The sequence below is a fragment of the Lepidothrix coronata genome, unplaced genomic scaffold (assembly GCF_001604755.1).
Source record: "Lepidothrix coronata isolate B3197 unplaced genomic scaffold, Lepidothrix_coronata-1.0 Scaffold226, whole genome shotgun sequence".
Taxonomy (NCBI): Eukaryota; Metazoa; Chordata; class Aves; order Passeriformes; family Pipridae; genus Lepidothrix; species Lepidothrix coronata.
In genome coordinates, this window is record NW_016690406.1 from 932 (window position 1) to 18,590 (window position 17,659).

The 17,659-nt window shown below is 37.6% G+C and overlaps 1 protein-coding gene across 2 annotated transcripts in view; it reads left to right on the forward strand.

The window, feature by feature from the left end:
* Positions 1-421: 421 nt before the first annotated feature.
* Positions 422-17,659, forward strand: part of ZBTB20 (zinc finger and BTB domain containing 20) — a 468,555-nt gene continuing 451,317 nt past the window's right edge. The window contains exons 1-2 of one of the 2 annotated variants that reach the window (XM_017833967.1): positions 436-504; positions 8,430-8,504. The gene's annotated coding sequence lies outside the window, so the exon portion shown is untranslated. Of the gene's footprint in view, positions 505-8,429; positions 8,505-17,659 lie in introns of both variants that reach the window. The other variant, XM_017833966.1, reaches the window with a different exon arrangement.

Sequence of the window (17,659 nt, forward strand, 5' to 3'; positions counted from 1 at the left end):
TGTTACTGCAGAACTATGGGCTTGTGTCTTTCTCACTCTGTGCAGAATCCGTTTGCAATGATGCCATGTGGGACACAGGGGCGTCCCATCAGTAATAGGAATGGGGTTTGTTTGGGTTTCTTTTGTTCATGTTGCACTGCAAATTCTGTTGGTGTAATTTGCTTTATCAGCTCTTTTGTTTTTGTTGGGATTTTTTTTGACCTCTTCATTTGGCAATCCTACGGTTTACTTATCTATTATCAGAGCCATGTCAGACTGTGATGCGTCATTCTTTCTGGATCCGACTGCAGCAGCATCCCAGTACATGATGCAATCAAACAACATTCCTCCCCTGGCAGATTTAGACCAATCCTTTTGAAGTTTGCTAATGTACCCAAAATCAAAGCCAGTTTCAGTTCTACGCTGTAAGAATACGGATACTTTGTTGTAACTTTTCCCATCGTTGGTCTGTAATAATCCTGGAACTCTTCTGACATCTCTTTAAACTCTGTGAACAGGTGATCTGTGAGTAAATCTCCCTGAGGAGTCACAAACTTTCTTGAATTATTTACATCTACTGTAGGAATTCTGTCTTGCATTGCATACTGGACTGATTGCATAGATGATACAAACTGAATGATGCAGAAAGAAATGGAGGATGTGCCTAGCACATAAAGATATGTGTTAGTCTTATGAATATATTATATAAAAAATAATTTCTACTGTAATGCTGCTGGCTTTAGCTGCGTTAACTTGGGGGGAAAAAAAATGCCTACAAAACTTAGGGTCTTGGTTACAGCCATAAAGAGATCACTGAGAAAGATGAATGGCTTAGAAAATAATTTATGCAATAGGACAAAAATAAAAAACCTAGTTTAACTAGTAGTGGGTATCTGAAAGACGTCATTGCTCAGTGGTGGTGTTCTGGAATATAATGAGCACTAGCCTCATCTCATTTGGCAAACATGGTAATTCCTGGTAGGACAGTAGATAATTAATGAGTGCACATGGAATATGAATTGGTTTTTATTTTTACTGGTGGTCACAATGCATTTAAGTTCAGTAGAGTAGGAAAAAATAATTATTAGTTTTATTAGAATAATTCTGTGGGGAACTCCACTTTTTGGATAAACAAGTACAGATCAACATTTTCTTGATTTTACTTGTCACGCACATTTATTCAGTATATTGTCATTCGCTCCCTTTAAGTGGTTCCATGTGTCACATTTTGGGGAAATTTACATTTGTCATTTGAAAATAAAAATTGTCTTGCAAGATAAGTAAGATTGATCTGGTTTTGTTACCACAGTGGATGAGTACTTGTACTCTCATGGTGCAAATGAATACTCAGGTTCACGATTTGTTTTCTGAAAGCCTTTGTGGCCATTTGTTAAGGCTTTGCTTTTAGTTCCAGTAAAATGTAACATTTGGGTCAAAGGATGTCTACTTAAATGGAGCAGGTTGGCTTGAAGTGAAGTTACCAAAAAAACCAAGGACCGACACGAAGAGGGTTAGTAATCCCCCGTTTTCGATGAATGGGTCATCTTGGTACCAATATACCCAATCTTGCTGTCCTGCACCTGTTCTGTGGATCCCATTCGCTTGGGCTGATGATCTGGTGCTTTTTACCAAAGCAGTGCTGCACAATAACCTGGAGTTGATATGATAAGAATGCTAACTCCAGATTCCCAATTACAATTAGTGTTATTTGCATGTGTGTATTCTAACAGAACCTGGGGAATTCCAGATGAGATCAGTGCCCCCATCCACCGGTGCTGGGTATTTTACATACTGTAAAACCTCAGGAAGCTTGCAGTTAATAAGGCAAGTTGGGAGAAAGGTGAGGGAAACAAAATGTTAGAATTTCCACTGTTGTGGTTGCAGACCAAGGAACAGAGAAAAAATAGGTGACTTGATCGGGATAATCTAGGGAAAGGAAATAGAGGTTTTCAGAGGCAACTAACTCCCACTAAAGCAAGTATGAGAGTGATGTGCCAACCTGCCATTTGTGCCTTTGAAAATTTCCCCAGGGAGTCTATTGTAGAGCCAAGCATTGAACTCTGATCTTCAGTCCCCCACCAGACAATCGTTCCTTTCTGCTTTAAGTGTTTTTAATTGAAAAATACCATCTGAACAGTGTCTGTAAAGAATTACTTTTCCTCAGAACCTCCAAAAGAAAAGCAAAATGATGTGCTGCAGCAATAAATTAACCAGCGATCAAAATAAAAACCACAGTCTTGTTATGAAAACCAGAACTGGTGGGTAAATACTGTGAATTTATGACACCACTGGAAAAAAAAAATCCACTCTGGTAAATGTAATACTTTTAGAATTAAAGATTTTTGCTTTAATTATTAAACTATTCAGATCTCTTCTAAACAGACGTTACATGCAAAAGCTACAACTTGTTAAAAAAACAAGCAGAAGTTCATCCCTTGCTTTTCTACGGGCGCTATTTATATCTGTGTCGGTGTTTGTTTCAGAGAAGAGAATAAAACTGAAGTCCACATGACCCTATCTTGCTCTCCCCAAATAGCAGTAACACTTTTCCTTTTACATAGAGTTGTATGTATATTAACTCACACATTCTCATCACTTCACGAGGAGGTAGACTCCCTTCCCATTTTGCAGTTTGGGAAACACTGGCAGAACTCAAGGTTATACAAATCTGGAGAAATTGTGAGAGTCAAATTACACTGCTGGAGTGACCCGTGTTCAGGCCACTCCAACACGTCCCCTAATAATATTTTACAAGCCTTAGCCATCTGTGTGTGATGAGATCAGAAGTAAGGAAGTCTGTAGTTGCCAAGAGGATTTTAGCAAGCAGAACTGTACAGCTACAAAGAAATCCTACGGCATCAACAAAGGAAAGAGAAATATTCACTCTGAGCTCTTTTTGATTCTTTTAATTGAAGACCGTTCGTTCTTGTAAAATTTTAAGGGTTTGTTCTTCCTCTTGCGCACCTAATTTTTATTGACCATATTGTAAGCTTTGCATACATTATTAGGAGTCTCCAAAATGGCTAATCCTGCATTTTGCAAAAGCAAGAAGATAATACTTCTGCTGCCTCTCTCTGTGCACTTGTAGGGGTAGCCAACCCCTTCATCCTGGCTGCATCCCAGGGATTTGCCCTCCTTCCCCTCACAAACACCCCACACATATGCTCAGAAGTACCTCAAACAAGAAATCTCCCAAGAATTCTTTATCAAATTCTGATTCATGGAGCTCTTGCCATGCATGGACCTCAGAGTAATTAGATGGGCTCATTACTTATGTCTTCCTGTTTTTGTTTGTTTTAAGATGAACTTCACAAAAACAAATAAATACAAAGGATAGGCCTTTCAGAAGCTCTCACCATCAGTCTTGCTCTTCTCCTTTTGCAAACAATCAGGACTGGACTGGACTGGAGGTGGAATTAAGCCCACACTGGGCATTTTCAACGCTCCCAGTCATAGCCTCTCCCTAGAGATTTTATAATCTTACAAAAGGGACTAATTGATTAATACTGAAGTTGATCAATTAATATGAATCTTAAGTTCTCAAGAACAGCTTTGATTCTGGAACAGAAAGTCCCCTGAGCTGCTGTTTTGGCTACTATGGGTTAAGTTCTATTAGGCTTTCTCCCAGTTTGTTTTATTAGAAAATGGTATTTATTTGACTGCGGTATGCTACCTAAAATTGTTATAATTTGTTTCTTTATTTCCATAAACATTTCTGTGTTTATTTTGGAAGAGTGGTTACTTAAGGAAAAAAAACCCACCAAAGTAAGCTTAAAAATATATTGCCTGTCTCTCATATCTAATTTTCTCTTGTAATCAGTGTATATAATTTTCCTATAGCACCAATCTAAACAAAAAAAATTCAGAACAAAACAAACAAAAAGAAGAGAGGGAATAGAGACATTAGAATCTATTTTCAGGATGGCATATCAGACCACACACACTTATGGGGTAGAATAGATTTGTTATTTTGGGCAGTAATGTGGAACTTATGAGAAGCTTTCTTTTTTTATACAAAGTTAGTTCAGAGTAGATTAAAGTTTATTTCAAACTCAGCATATTTGACCTCAAGCATCATAAGAGTCATGTAGAATTGGCTCATGCTATTAAATTCCTACAGTGAACTCCATAATAATGATTAATTTCTTTCATAAACTCTCTTCATAATTAATACAGGTTTCATTGTGGGCACTGCTATTCTCATATTGATTATCTCTACAATTTAGATTGGACTCGTAAAATGATGTCTTTGTTTACTCTGATGGCCAGACATTTATTTTACTTGGATAACTCTCACCATTTGCAAACTGAACTGGGGATATTGCTGCCATATTCAGACCTGTTTCATGCAAGAGCAGGGATAATTTTTCGGCACCTGAGATTAATAATACTTTGGTGTTCTCTGATGCTTCTCATCTGAGAATCTGAGTTCTTTATGAACAATTAATTAAGCTTTTAATACACCCTTCTGAAATAGGAAAGCATCAGTAGCCTCTTGCACTGATGGATAAACTCATATTTAGAGATGCTGAGTTCAAGTCACCTGCCAAACTGTCTGTATTCAAGTTGAATATAACCCATTTGCTGAATACCAATCTTTCCTTCAGTTCTGAGGAGTTTCTTTCACCTGGCATGATAATTTTTGATGTGGCATAGTTCCTGTTGGTAAAATATGCATTTAAAAAAATTATAATGGCTGAGTATGCTTTAGCTGCTTGAACAAGTTTGGACCTTTCTTGTTGCTTCTTTCTTTTCATAAATAATTTAATTTTATTTCTAGGAGCCTTTCATAAGTTACAGTTAAATCAATAAACTTCTAAGACTAATAAGACTAGTAAAACAAAGAAAAAACAAAAAGTGACTTTCACATTTCAGACAGACTTCAGGAGAAGCATCTTTAAGGAGAGAAGGAGAAAATAATGAATGATGAGATGGAGTTTTGAGTGTATTGAAGGTAAAGAGCCACAAACTAGATTCTCTAACATTATTCTGTACCCTTTATACAATGTTATGCAACAGGTGAACCTTTCTCTTGTGTACATTAACAATGTAAATCCACCTTATTGCAATATTAAAGTAAACCTTTCTCATATAGCTGAGAGGTTTCAAGGAGGGGGGCAGTATATTTTGTTTAGTTCTGTTGCCCAGACTATGAAGGGTCCTGAGTCCCACGAGCTCTCTTTGTTTTGTTAACTTGAGAAGGTGTCTGGGGAAGTTGCAGTGACTGGCAGAAGGTAATGTTTGGAAAGCCTTGGAGACAAACAGGAATTCCATTTTTTGAGCTGAATTCGGCCATCCCGCTGTTACCAAACTTACAAGCAGGGAGGGGGAAATGTGGATGTAAAAAGCAGCACTTATATACATATTAATGCTTGCAGTACAACATCCCCCATGCCTGAGGACACTAAGTGCAACTGAGGACATAGTGAGGTTTACAAGAGTACCTCACATGTTGAGATGCTTTATAGTCCCCCCTGTGAATAGCCTAGCAAAAACCATATGTGAAATATAAATATACTGGGACTTAAAAATGGAGCTGCATTCCAGCCTTTTAAGTTAATTTTGTAACATGCTGCATCTGAGGGCTTGATGTGTGTTGTATCCAATGCTAGCTGAATATTGCAGGGCTTAATAAATGCAGTATGTACTGGAGACACTAGAGGGTCTGATGGAAGACGTGAAAGAAGAAAAAGAAGATGGTGGGAAGAGCACATTTTAGTGAAAGAACAAATCCAGTTTGAACCAACTGTCTGCTTGCTTCCTTCGGTCCGAAGGCAACAATGAACTCCCGTTGTCATGCTGAGTCAGTTGGCAGTGACTCACTTTATCGGTCTCAAAATTGTCCGGTATTTCATCAGAACTGGGTTACACAATGGGTTTTTCCTTTTCCCCCTTTTTTTTTCCCAATACACTTTTATTATTAATAGGCACGTAAATCATCTGACGTTAACATGTTTCCTCATTAACTTCTACTTTTTTAATTATAAGATTAATAATCATACAACTTCCCTAAGAGGGAAATACAGTAATCCCAAATCTGACTTGAAATTCTCAAGCAAAAACTTTCTTAGTTATGTGGTTCTCTCAGTTAAAAATAAGTTAAAGCCTTTTGATACTTTCCACAGGATATTGGCATAGCTAACAGATGCTCACAATTGTTTAGCTGAGGTATGTGTTCTCTATTGGGTGTGGAGAGAAAATTTGTATGTGGAAACAGCAGCCAAGATATCAAAGTTGAATTTTCTCTGCAGCATGACTTTTTTTTTTTTTTTTTTCTGCAAAAGCCTCTTGGAGAAAACACAAACGTAGCATTTTATCCACTGAAACAGGGCATGCAAATGACATGAAGTATTTTATAAGCATATTTATCCCTTGAACACAAGTTACCTAAAATGCAAACTGTAATTAAAAACCAAGAACATCTTCATGGTCTCTGTAGCCTGTGAAAAATTTAGGTCTATGAGGCTTTATATCTAACTCTGCACATTGGTGCACTTCACCAGATTCTTTGATTTTAGCACCTATGCTGTTACACAGTTTCAATGCAAGTGATATGAATAAACTAAAAATGTGTAAAAAGTGATGCTGAGTTGGCTGGACAGCAATGCATCTGTTCTAAAATCCATCATTTCTAAGTTCAGCCATCTTGTCTGCCCTAATTTAACATCTGTATTTTCCACCTGCGTGATTAAATTAATTGTATCCATCAAATCCATTTTTAATTGCATATTTAGGGCAAAATATAGATCTTCAGTTTTTAATCTTAGAAGATTTGAGATATCTAGAATATGTTCAGTACCTGTCCCAACCTTGACGTCCTACCCTGGGTTTAATCCCATCCGTCTGTGTTTCAAATCAGTCCTGGTGGCTATGAAATGGAAAGCTTCCAAGAGTCTTTGAATAATTTTTTAATTCTATTCTTCAGTGGTTCTAGTTCTTTGTTGTTAATTAGATCAAACCACATTTCCACTGAGGCTGTAACGGTAGTGTCATCAGCCTGTAATCTGTCAAGTCCCTCTGAAACCTCCTTCAGCTGCTTTTGTAAATTTAGTACCTCTCTGTAAAGTTCCTTGCAGAGAAAAATGTGTGCTATTTTTTGATCAAAGTCCTTCTTGTTCTCAGTGCAAATTTCAAGACACTTGTTGATGCAAACGCAGAGGTACATGTTCCTGAGAGGAACACCAAGGGTCTCTGAGAACCAGAGGCACTTTTTCACTCAGGTTAACCTTCTTCACTCGATTTAGGCAGCCTGCTGGTGATAGCAGAGTGATTTTTGTCTTTAGGCTCTATAGTACAATTTTGGAAAAGTTTGGCTGTTAGTTTTTCACTCAGTGTGGCTGCAATACAGCACTGAGAAGCAGAAGAAATAGCTTTAAACATTCCTGTTTTGATTTTTGTTTTTGTTGTCTAACCAAAGAGCAAAGACACCTTTCTCATGTATCACTCTTGGTTGTTGGATGGTGTCTTCGGTAACACCACACCAAGATTTGTGATTTTCATTTTGGTACAGAATTAATAGCAGCAAAAAAGGACATATATTTCATTGTCCATAAGCTTGTGGCCATTAGGAGATAATTTGTCATGTTCAGACAGCAAACCTACACTAATGTCACTGTTCAAAGCTGTTACTTTTTCTTTTACTATCTCCCTGTTTCTTCTCTTGGAGATTCTTGTAGTGGACAGCTGAATTTACAAGTCTCTTAAAGAAGTGTTTCAATCATTGCTATCAATTGCTTCTTTTGTATTCTACTGAAGGCAATATCATTAAGAAAAAATAAGGTTGCATCTGTCTTGTTAAGCAGAGCTTTTCTATATAGCATAATCAACTAGTAAGCATATTTCTGGGTCTTCAAGACACAAAGGTGTCTAATGTTGAAGAGCATCTAGGAGGTTTAGAACATATTTAAATCATCATTACAGCTACATTTAATAATGATAATGATAGCAATAAAACATCTCACTTTCAGAATCATCAAACTCATCAGAGTCCTGCTTCAGTAGTTTCACTTAAAAGAAATCTCATCTTGAAGTGTCTGCAAAAATGAATTGTCTGCACTTTTTGAGATGGATATGAATTCATCCCAACTTATTCTTGAACAATTTTTGATAATGCCTACACTATACTGTTAAAGAATTGTCTTGGGGTTTGTATTCCTTAGGTACATGCATACACTTGTTGCATTCTTCAACTTCTCTTGAAGTCAGATAAATGAATATTTTTACGTGTGTTAGCCATTACGCTCCAGTCTTTAACACTGGTATCTTTAATATTAATAGTAGAGCAAGAAGCCTGCGGCCTGGATTTAACAGTTAGAAAACCTAAGTAAGAACACTAGCTTTTGTTAGACCCTTGTTATAGAATACTCAGACTACTTAATAGCAGGTTTTAGATACTAAAAGTATTGTAAGCTCATGTTCAAAACTTGTTTCATTTATTACTTTCTTTTTAGCATCAGATGAAAAATGATTCCATCAACTAGCAGCACCTCTCTCATCAGGCCCTGAAAGCATTGCTTATTCTCCATGTAAGTAGAAAGGCTAAAGTGTACATTTTTGCTGTCTTTTATGAGGGACAGAAATCACTGTACTTTTGTCACTTTCCTGTTGAGTTTTAGAATGTTTAAATTTCTTATTTACCAATAGAAATTTGAGCCTAATTTTTCAAGCATCACCTGTTCCTATTCTTTGTTATTTTCACGTAAACATTTCTAAGTGTCAGATCCTGAAGAGTCAGGACTAATAGAAAAATACCACTGGATTGTTCCTGTATCTGACATTGTAATACAGGTATCATGTCTCATGGACTCTTGGCCAAACTAGATATAAACAACCCCCGCAGCAAAATGTAATAACATCTTCTCTGGGTCTATTGTGAGGGGCTGACATCTTGGGTCAAATGTGTTTCTGCTTTTGAAACTATCCCTAGGTTTGTCTGTCAGGTCTCTATCCCATCAATCACATCTGTGTGAGTTTTGGTTTGGTGTTTAAATGGGAGGGCATGGGGAGCATCTCTCTAAAAGCCAGTGTTCCTCAGATGCTTTCAGTTGCTGAAAAGAGAAAAATATGCTAATTTACCAGTAACATACAATTTGAGCTGCTTTTGTTCATATTTGTCATATTTAGTGGTCCTTTATAGGGTTTTTTGCCTTTTTTGCCTCTGTTTTATTTGTTTGTTGGCTTGTTTTTTGTTTGGTTTGGGGTTTTTTTTTGTTTGGGTTTTTTTTCAATCTCTGTCATGGCTGCAAAGTAGTATACATCTATGTCCCAGGAGTGTTCAAGGCCAGGTTGGGTGAGGCTTTGAACAACTGGGTCTAGTGGAAGGTGTCCCTGCCCGTGGCAGGTGGTTGGAACTAGATGATCTTTAAGGTCCCTTCCAACTCAAACCATTCTATGATTTTATGATTCCCTTCTCTGTCCAGTCTTAGATTTAGTTCTGTTAAAGGAAAACCTAGCTATTAGTTTAATAGTTCAATAGACTAGTTGATCTAGTCTTTAGTGCACATGAGACAACCAAGGACTCAAAGACTAAGTTAACAGGAAGGAGTTGGAGTATGGAGATGTGCTAAGAGGAGCAGGGTTAAGGCTGCAAAGCAACTGTGGTTTTTTATTGTACTGTTTTTTAATTATATGCCACAATCCACAGATCTTCCCAGACGTATACAGATTTCTATGATAAGCCTAAGGGCTGCAGCTATAGGAAATTCTTTTTTAGCCCAAGCAGTATTAACCAGGAATTTGTTTTTAGCAGAAGAAACTTCAGTTCAAAGGCAAATCTGTGATGTTAGAGGTGCTTATGGCTACTCCTAAAACACTGAAGTGCTTTCTGGCCATTTAATTGTGACAATGGAGTAATTCAAGGTACAAGGTTTGACTTGTACCTTGTCCAGCTTTATGGTCTGCCTTTGCCACAGTTTTCAATATGGTTCCTAATCTTTAATTTACATTCTTTTTAGCTGTTAGAAAACAAACTGGAAATATCTTCTTTTACTCTAGTAGGAAGTTTTTTATAATCCTTGAGGAGAATGAGATAACTTTATGCACTTTTCCCTTATTTTATTCCCCATTTTGCCCGTCTTGTTCCTTGATGGCTTTCATTCTTTGATCAATTCCATCAATTTTAATTGGAATTTTTTTCCTGTCTTCTCTTGTGATAAAAAGATATTTTCAAGTAATCTGTTTCTTTGGACCCAGTGGTAAAAGGGCTGTCTTTGGGAATTTGGACATCTATTTTCCATTAAAATGAATGGAATAAAGTGTTAGTATCTTGCAGGGATTTGAACACCTTTGAGCTATTGTGAAGCAAGTATTCTCATTTGTCTGAAAGTGAACTCTTGTTGTAGATAGGGATGGATAATCTTAAGCTTTGAGACCTGTGGATAGTGCTGCATGCACGTGGGTAGCACCTGTAAATCAATTTTTGGATTTTATTTGTCTTGCACATAACTTTTCTCACAGGAGTAGCCTGTAGTTATCCCAAAGAACTTGCACATCATTAAGTACCTAACACCAAAAATTCACAGAAACTGTTATGTTGTGTCTGCTCCAGAAAATGATGTACTTTATCAATTATCTTCATATTTTGAAACAGGGGTGTGACCGAGTTGACTTTTAGCAGTATGGTAAACTGGTGCTTTTGTTCCCTGGTGGTTTACTTCTTGTGCTCCAAAAGTACAGCTTTAATTTAGGATGTGAAAAGCTTGTAGCCTACTTGACTGTGAAGTTCTAATTAAAGATTGCATCAGATATGAACTGACACTTGTTTATTTCCAGTCGGTCTCCTAATACAAGAAGTCTTGGATGTCTGATGCAGTGTTGACTCCTAAGACTATTGACATTCATTTAAATGTAGAACCTATTTACTGCTTTACTGTTTTTGGTTTTGTTGTTTGTTTGGTTTGTTGTTTTTTTCAAGAAATAAGACAGGAAAAATAAAGGAGAGAATCCTGTTATAGAGACCTTCAGCATTGTCACATCTTGATACCTTGAGCCCAGAGTATTGTTTACAGAAACAGCAGTTTAGGAGAGTAATGCCCCATAAATTCTCTTCATTATAAACCTGTTTTGTACCTTTTTTTAAACTGTGGGCACTAGATGCTTGCATGAGCTGGATGTGGCGCCTGAGCAGCCAATCCCAGTTCTCTTGACTGACAATAGCTGTGTTGCACCAGACAGCCATCAACAGCTCACTCACAGTTTGCCTCCATAAACCCATATCTGAGAATCCCCAGAGAATTTGTATGGTATGTTGCAGCTTTACTATAGGAATCCCTAGGAATTTCAGGTTGAAACTCATTTACTTACTCGGCTGGATGGATGGGTGATGGATGTGTAGCTCGATATTTATATGGGGGTTTTCTCAGACTTGATTTTCATCTCTTGCTTGGTGCCTGGCCCACAAATGGTCTACTGCAGCTAGTGAGACACTAGCTGTTGTGGTAGTACCTTTGTTTCTGAAACAGAAAGCTTAAAGGTATACAGGCATTTATGATTCTAACATCTGTGATGTTATCACAGTGTGGTAAAAACAAATGTCGATTCGTTCCAAGACTACAACTGAGAGTACTTAAAGTCATATTTGTATCCTGATTCTTACCAATATTTTGTTGGCTTCAGGACAACTCAACAAATGGAACAGTAGGACAGCAAAATACCTGTTAATATAAAGTTATCTTTATTCCAACTTCTGTTTATTTTGTTGAGTTCTTTTGTTGCATACTATCAAATGGTTTCACAATGTGACCTCTGATTTTGAAACAAAACAAATTAAACATTAGTTAGTACTGATTAGTGCAATGTTAACATTGATTCTTTATTTACTCAAAAATCAGGAAATTAACGTTCCTCTGACAAACTTAATTATGTCTAATTGCACAGATATTACAAAGGGGATCCTTCATTATATAATCATAGATAATCCTGGTAGCAATACCAAATAATACAGTCCTAGCTAATAATTGCAAAGAAAGTCATAGAAAAACATCCCTTTGACCATAAAGGGCTTGGACTCTTTACAAAATGAGTATCTGACTTGGGCTCATTACAAAACCTGACTGAAGAGTAACACTGAAGTTGGTACACTTTGTTTCTATTATATCATTTTGAAAATATTATGTCACCTTGTTCTGTATGTTCTAGTTCTGTAATGAAAGACCCTTTTGTTCAAATACAGGCAAAATAAAAGGGTTGTTTGTCTATAGGATACCGAAGCTCATTTTTATCAGACTTACACCACCACTAACCTCACTAGATCTTCCAATTTTTGATAGGTCTGATTGAAAGAAAGGCTCTTATCTCTGTTCTTGTGTAAAATAAGACCTGAGGCTTAATTTTCAGTTAATACAACTTTTTGCTTTTAATTTTTTGGCTTTAAATAATAAACTCTCTCATCTTTTCCTTACAAAATGAATTTCAATTAATATTTCAGGAAAAGAAATGCACTCTAAATGTGTCCTTTAAAACAGCTGAGCAAACTCTGTTCACCTTATAAAAAATATTCTCCTTTAGGCTAAAACTAAAACACTAATTGGAACCAGTCTTGCCTAGTTTTTCTAATGGAACTTAGCTTATATAAAGTTTAAAAAAAAAAACAAAAAACAACCAGACCTTGACATTTTTTTTCTTTATTACATCTAGTGTATCTTATTTTTTATTCTTCAGAAACATATTTTATTAAATGTTTCAAAGCTGATGAATCCTGCCCACATAGACACAAAAATAATCCCCCTGAGGTGGTCTACACATACTCAAGGTTTGTGAAAGTGAAACTTCTATACATAATTTTGGTGGCATTACTGCTAGTAAAATGGTTACATCCTTCGTAGTGTTTCCTGTGCATTTGATACAGAGGTCAGTGGTTACATTTATTATTGGAGTGGGCTTCTGAGGCTATCAATGATAAACCTGTGCTTGATGTTTTACTCACTTCTATTTTTTTACTGCATGGTCTCATAATATTTATCTTGCTCCACAACAGAATCAGGCACTTTTTTATACTCACAGGTCAGAGCCAATTGGCCTAAATGCCCCCAAGTCCCTGTGCTTTATGTTTTCTATTAGCTGGCAGTGGGATTTTAGGGGCATATATCCAGAAACACTAAATGTGGGGATTTAGCAGGAATTTGGGCCAACTGACACTGGGTCCTACAGTGAAATTCTGGGGTGAACTGCTTCAAAGTGAGACACAAGCCTACAAGGTCTGAGCAAAAGTCCAGCCTTTTAAGTAACTTACAACTTCAGTCTGCCTGGTAAATGCATTGGTTCACCCTTGCCTAGAATACTCGAAGAAAAATCTCATAGAGGAACTTTCTCACAATGACTATATTTGAGAAAAATAATCCTACATCCACTGAAGGGATGACATGGTGAAGTATTAGATGAATAATGGCCCTTAGTGTTGCCCCTTTCAAATATTCCAGCATTATTGTAAATGCTGAGATTTATTTTTATTTTTTGGTCATATAGGCTTAGCTTTAAGAAAATAAGTAAAAAAATCTCTAGTTTTAGTAATTGCATTAAAAAAAAGCTTAAAAAGTACTTCTGATCATAATAGAGATAAAAAAATATCCCTGGCTTTTAAGATGATCATGTAACTTTCAGAGCCTACTGAAGAGTTTTTGGATGTTTGAAGTTTCAATACTGTTTGTTTCTTTTCTGTAGAGGAGTTTTTTGTCCACTTCATGTATAGTCAATCAAATAAAAGTATGAAATTTCTGTCTTTGTACATCTGATGTACATAGATTGCATTTTTGTTTTTATTTTTCCAGAAGTGGCTACTCATTTGGGGCACAGTACTCTCAGATGCGATATTCTAAACTAGGAGATAATTACCTCTTGAAGGAGTAGCACCTTTGAAAATGCTGATATAAGTATTTTCCAGGTAGAATGGATTCATGCTGATAGGCTTATGAAAATATTCAGTTGCACCCAAAGGGTAAAATAACAGCTTCCAAAATATTGCTAGTGATGCGTCTCACTTTTTTTCCCATCTAGATCAGATCTTCATTCACGATAAACTTAGTGCATTTCAACTGCTACAACAATTAGTAGAGTTGCAGAAGTTTGGTTTGTTGGCTATTTTTCCCCTACTGTTTAAAGAGGGTAAAAGTAGAAGTATTGGCCACCTTGAGCTTCAGAATTTTCACTGCAGTTCATGTCATAGCCAGCAATCATTATGACAGCAATCAAATCCTCTGCACGCTCCCTAACTTTCAGGGACAAAAATAGAAATCTCTTATAGTCATCCTAGTTATCTGGTAGAAGGGAGTGATGAATGTGCATCTTGACTCGTTTGTTGCCAAAGCTCGTTTCAGATGGTAAAACTATTTTTTACAATTTGTTGTCCAGTTTGGGATGGATTCAGCATGGATTTGCATAAGTAAATAATCAAATTTCTAGTCCTTAAATGTTGACTGAACTGCAACATGACTCTTTATAATGAAATTAGAGATAACCTTTGGGAACCATATAGTTATACAACAGAGGGTGCACCATACAATGCAGTAGGCTATGTAACAAGATCCAACTTCATTGTAACTCCACAGCTTGCACGAGGGCCTTGCACGTTAGCTCAACAGCTAAATTGGTCACAAATGGCCTGCTGATGCAAATAAAGGTAATATCCCAGCACTGTGTAAGTGGGGAGGATGAACACACATATAGCCAAGGCTGCATGTAACTGCACCTCAAGCGTTAAATAATTGCAACACAATCTACACACTCAGGACAGAAAGCTGAACACGTGAACATCCCAAGTGTGTGTGCATGTATGTATGAGAACTTTTTGTATGGTTTTGGTTTTTGAATTGGAAAGTGATATGCTGGTACAAAACTGGTCTTCTGGAGTTGAAGAGGACTCTCATCCCTGTAGGTGGTGATTGATATATAGCAGTGTTGATGAGTATAGAAGCAAGGGATTGGCCCTGCTGGGACAAAATTTATTATGTTGCCAGATCTCACTGTCACAATTTACTGATGTAGCAGTAATACTTACCCACCACAGTACTAGACCAATGCAGCACTGTTGTATCTGACATGGGATGATTATGCAACAGAAACACCATTTTGCAGCCTTTGTGCAAGGTGGCCTAAGGGCTGTAAGGGAACAGTCATTGTGCAAAGTGTTCCTTTACTTAAGTGCAGGTCGTTTCATCATAAAGGAAAGTGGGCATTTATGGTACTTGGTACATACTATTGCAGACAGATTTACACAAAACTATTGAAACTGTTGGAGACATATCCGCTTTGCATCTGACTTATTATTCAGGACACTCTGAGATTAAAAATACCAAAACAAACAAGATTAGAAAAGCCAGTTCTGGTTCAGTAAGTGCGTCCCAGTCTTGCCAATCAATTGGGCTGTCTGAGAGACTGATCCATAAAGGCAACATAGCCTGAACTTCTGATCAGGAAAGGCTGACATCCCAATCTCACTCCTATTCTCAACGGAGTGATTAACTCTTTCCTTTTATTTTTTACTATCTGTAAAATGAGAATGACCGTAGTTTTTTTGCCAAAGGAAGTTGTGAGATTTGATTTGTTAATGATTATATGCACCTGAACTACAGAATGATGGATCACAGTTGCTAAAGAAAAGTATTACTTATTTGGAGGTCTGGCAGTAAGTAGTGGTGTCTGAGATGGGAGAAGAATTGAGATTCTTCGCATATTGAAAGGCACCAGAAGTACACTGTATTTCTCCCTTTCTATCCTCAACATCATCACCAGTACATTTGCAGGGATAAAGAGCTTTGTGTGGTCCTTCTACATTTTTTACTGGCCCCTGCTGATGGAAATCAAATGTACTGTCCTCCTGTAATCTTCAAGTTTAAAAAACCTATTTTTAATCACTTCATACAGGTATCTAATTTGAATCAGCCTGCCACGCTGCAGGACTCTTGTGCTTTTTTAATTGGCATCTTTCTCATTACATTTGCACAAAGTTGCAGAGACACTGCAGGACACCAGTAGAGACATCTGAATCACCAATCCTGTTGGGCTGGCAATATGATGGTGTGATATACCAGGGGAGTCTAGGAGATCTGCATATGTGGTTAAGGGACTAAGTGGAAGCAATCAAGTTCAGACATGTTGCTGTGAGTGTTTCTAGGCCCTGCCTATACCATCTGAAACAGAATTGTGACAGAAATTTGCCTGGGATTTTTAACAGCGGTATGCTGTTAAACCAGCCTGGTTTCTAAGAACAGTTCCTGGGATTCTGGAAAAATGGAGCTCCCTGAAGGTATTAATGGAACTGTCATAAGGCGACTATGTGAAGTACATAAAAAACAGTGTGTTAGCCCACCACAGGGATGGGCAAGGTATCCAACCAGTTTAGGAAGTCAGTCCCACTTAAATTTCATCAGAATTTGAAAATCAACCCTTAGATATCTGCCAAGAGGCTAGATTTAAGTTGGGAGTTTTTTCAAAGGCAGTAGCTCTTAGCCTCTAACATGGTTATATGATGCCGTGACTCCTTTTCCAGTTTTGGTTTGCCAGCAAGATATACCTAAACTCAGCATGTTGGTGCACCTGGGGACACAAAAAGGAGAGGAGAGGTGCAGTATGGAATTATTTGGCACCAAAGCACCTTCCTTCCCTTTTAGTCAATCATCCAGAATTTTGTAATGTGCAGCAAAGTCTTTCACAGTTCTGGTGGGCAGTTTGGTTTTCCCTACTTCCCCTTACTACTGAAGATCAATGTGTTCATAGGGCTTTGCAGCTTCCTGGGAGAACTGTAGGTGGGTGCCCCTGCTGCACCAAGCACCAGAATTTTTCACCTGTCTTTGCGGTGCTAGTATTTTTTTCATTCTTTTTAAAGCTTTGCTAGAGGGGTTGGGGCTCCTTTGCCTTCCTAATGACAGTCGCTAGAGACTAACTGAACTGAGAAGACAAGTTTGCAGAAAAAGAAAACCAGGAGTATCATCTAGTGGGTAGACCAGCGTTGCCTGTTCTTGCATTCAGGATGGATAGTGCAGCCTTTTACTAAGACAGCTCTGAGCCCTCTGTTCCAGCCTCTTTCTTTTGGGGTGACCCCATGTGTGGCATAACCAAAATTCGGTGCCTCTGCCATGGGAGAGAGACAATCCTGGGCACATTGCAAGAATTTGCTTGCCTGTGGTGTTGCATGGCCAAGTGTAGACCAGCCATGTGACTGCCATGCAGGCCCTGTCACATGGCAGGTCTGTGTCCTCTCCTGTGACAGAGCTGAAAGTTGCCAGCAGTTACATGATCCAAGTGCACATCCATCGACCTCCTCACATAATGGGGAGGAAGAAGTGTAGGCCTACAGGAATGTGGAGTGATGGCAAGCAGGCTTTCACTGAGCATTTTGAATCAAGCAAATGGGCAGCTTTTTGTTGGTAAAACATTAAATCAGGATTCTCTATTCAAATTGCACCATTCGGGATTTTTTTTGAGCCATTGATGCTTAGGATCTAAATCTAAGAAAGATCTTCAGGCAAGGAACTAGTTGTGCAGATCACATCTTGTGGTTATTTTCATTGAGGTTTGACATATATTTGGATTTTACAAAGATTATAGCTAATTTGATTAATTTCTGATTGAGGGCCAAAACTAGCTAAGTTGGAATCTACTTCATATTTGCTATCCAACCTCGAGGTTTGAAAGTGTTTGGTTTAGTTCTATAGCTCTACAAGTACATAAACCTATGTGACTTTGGAAG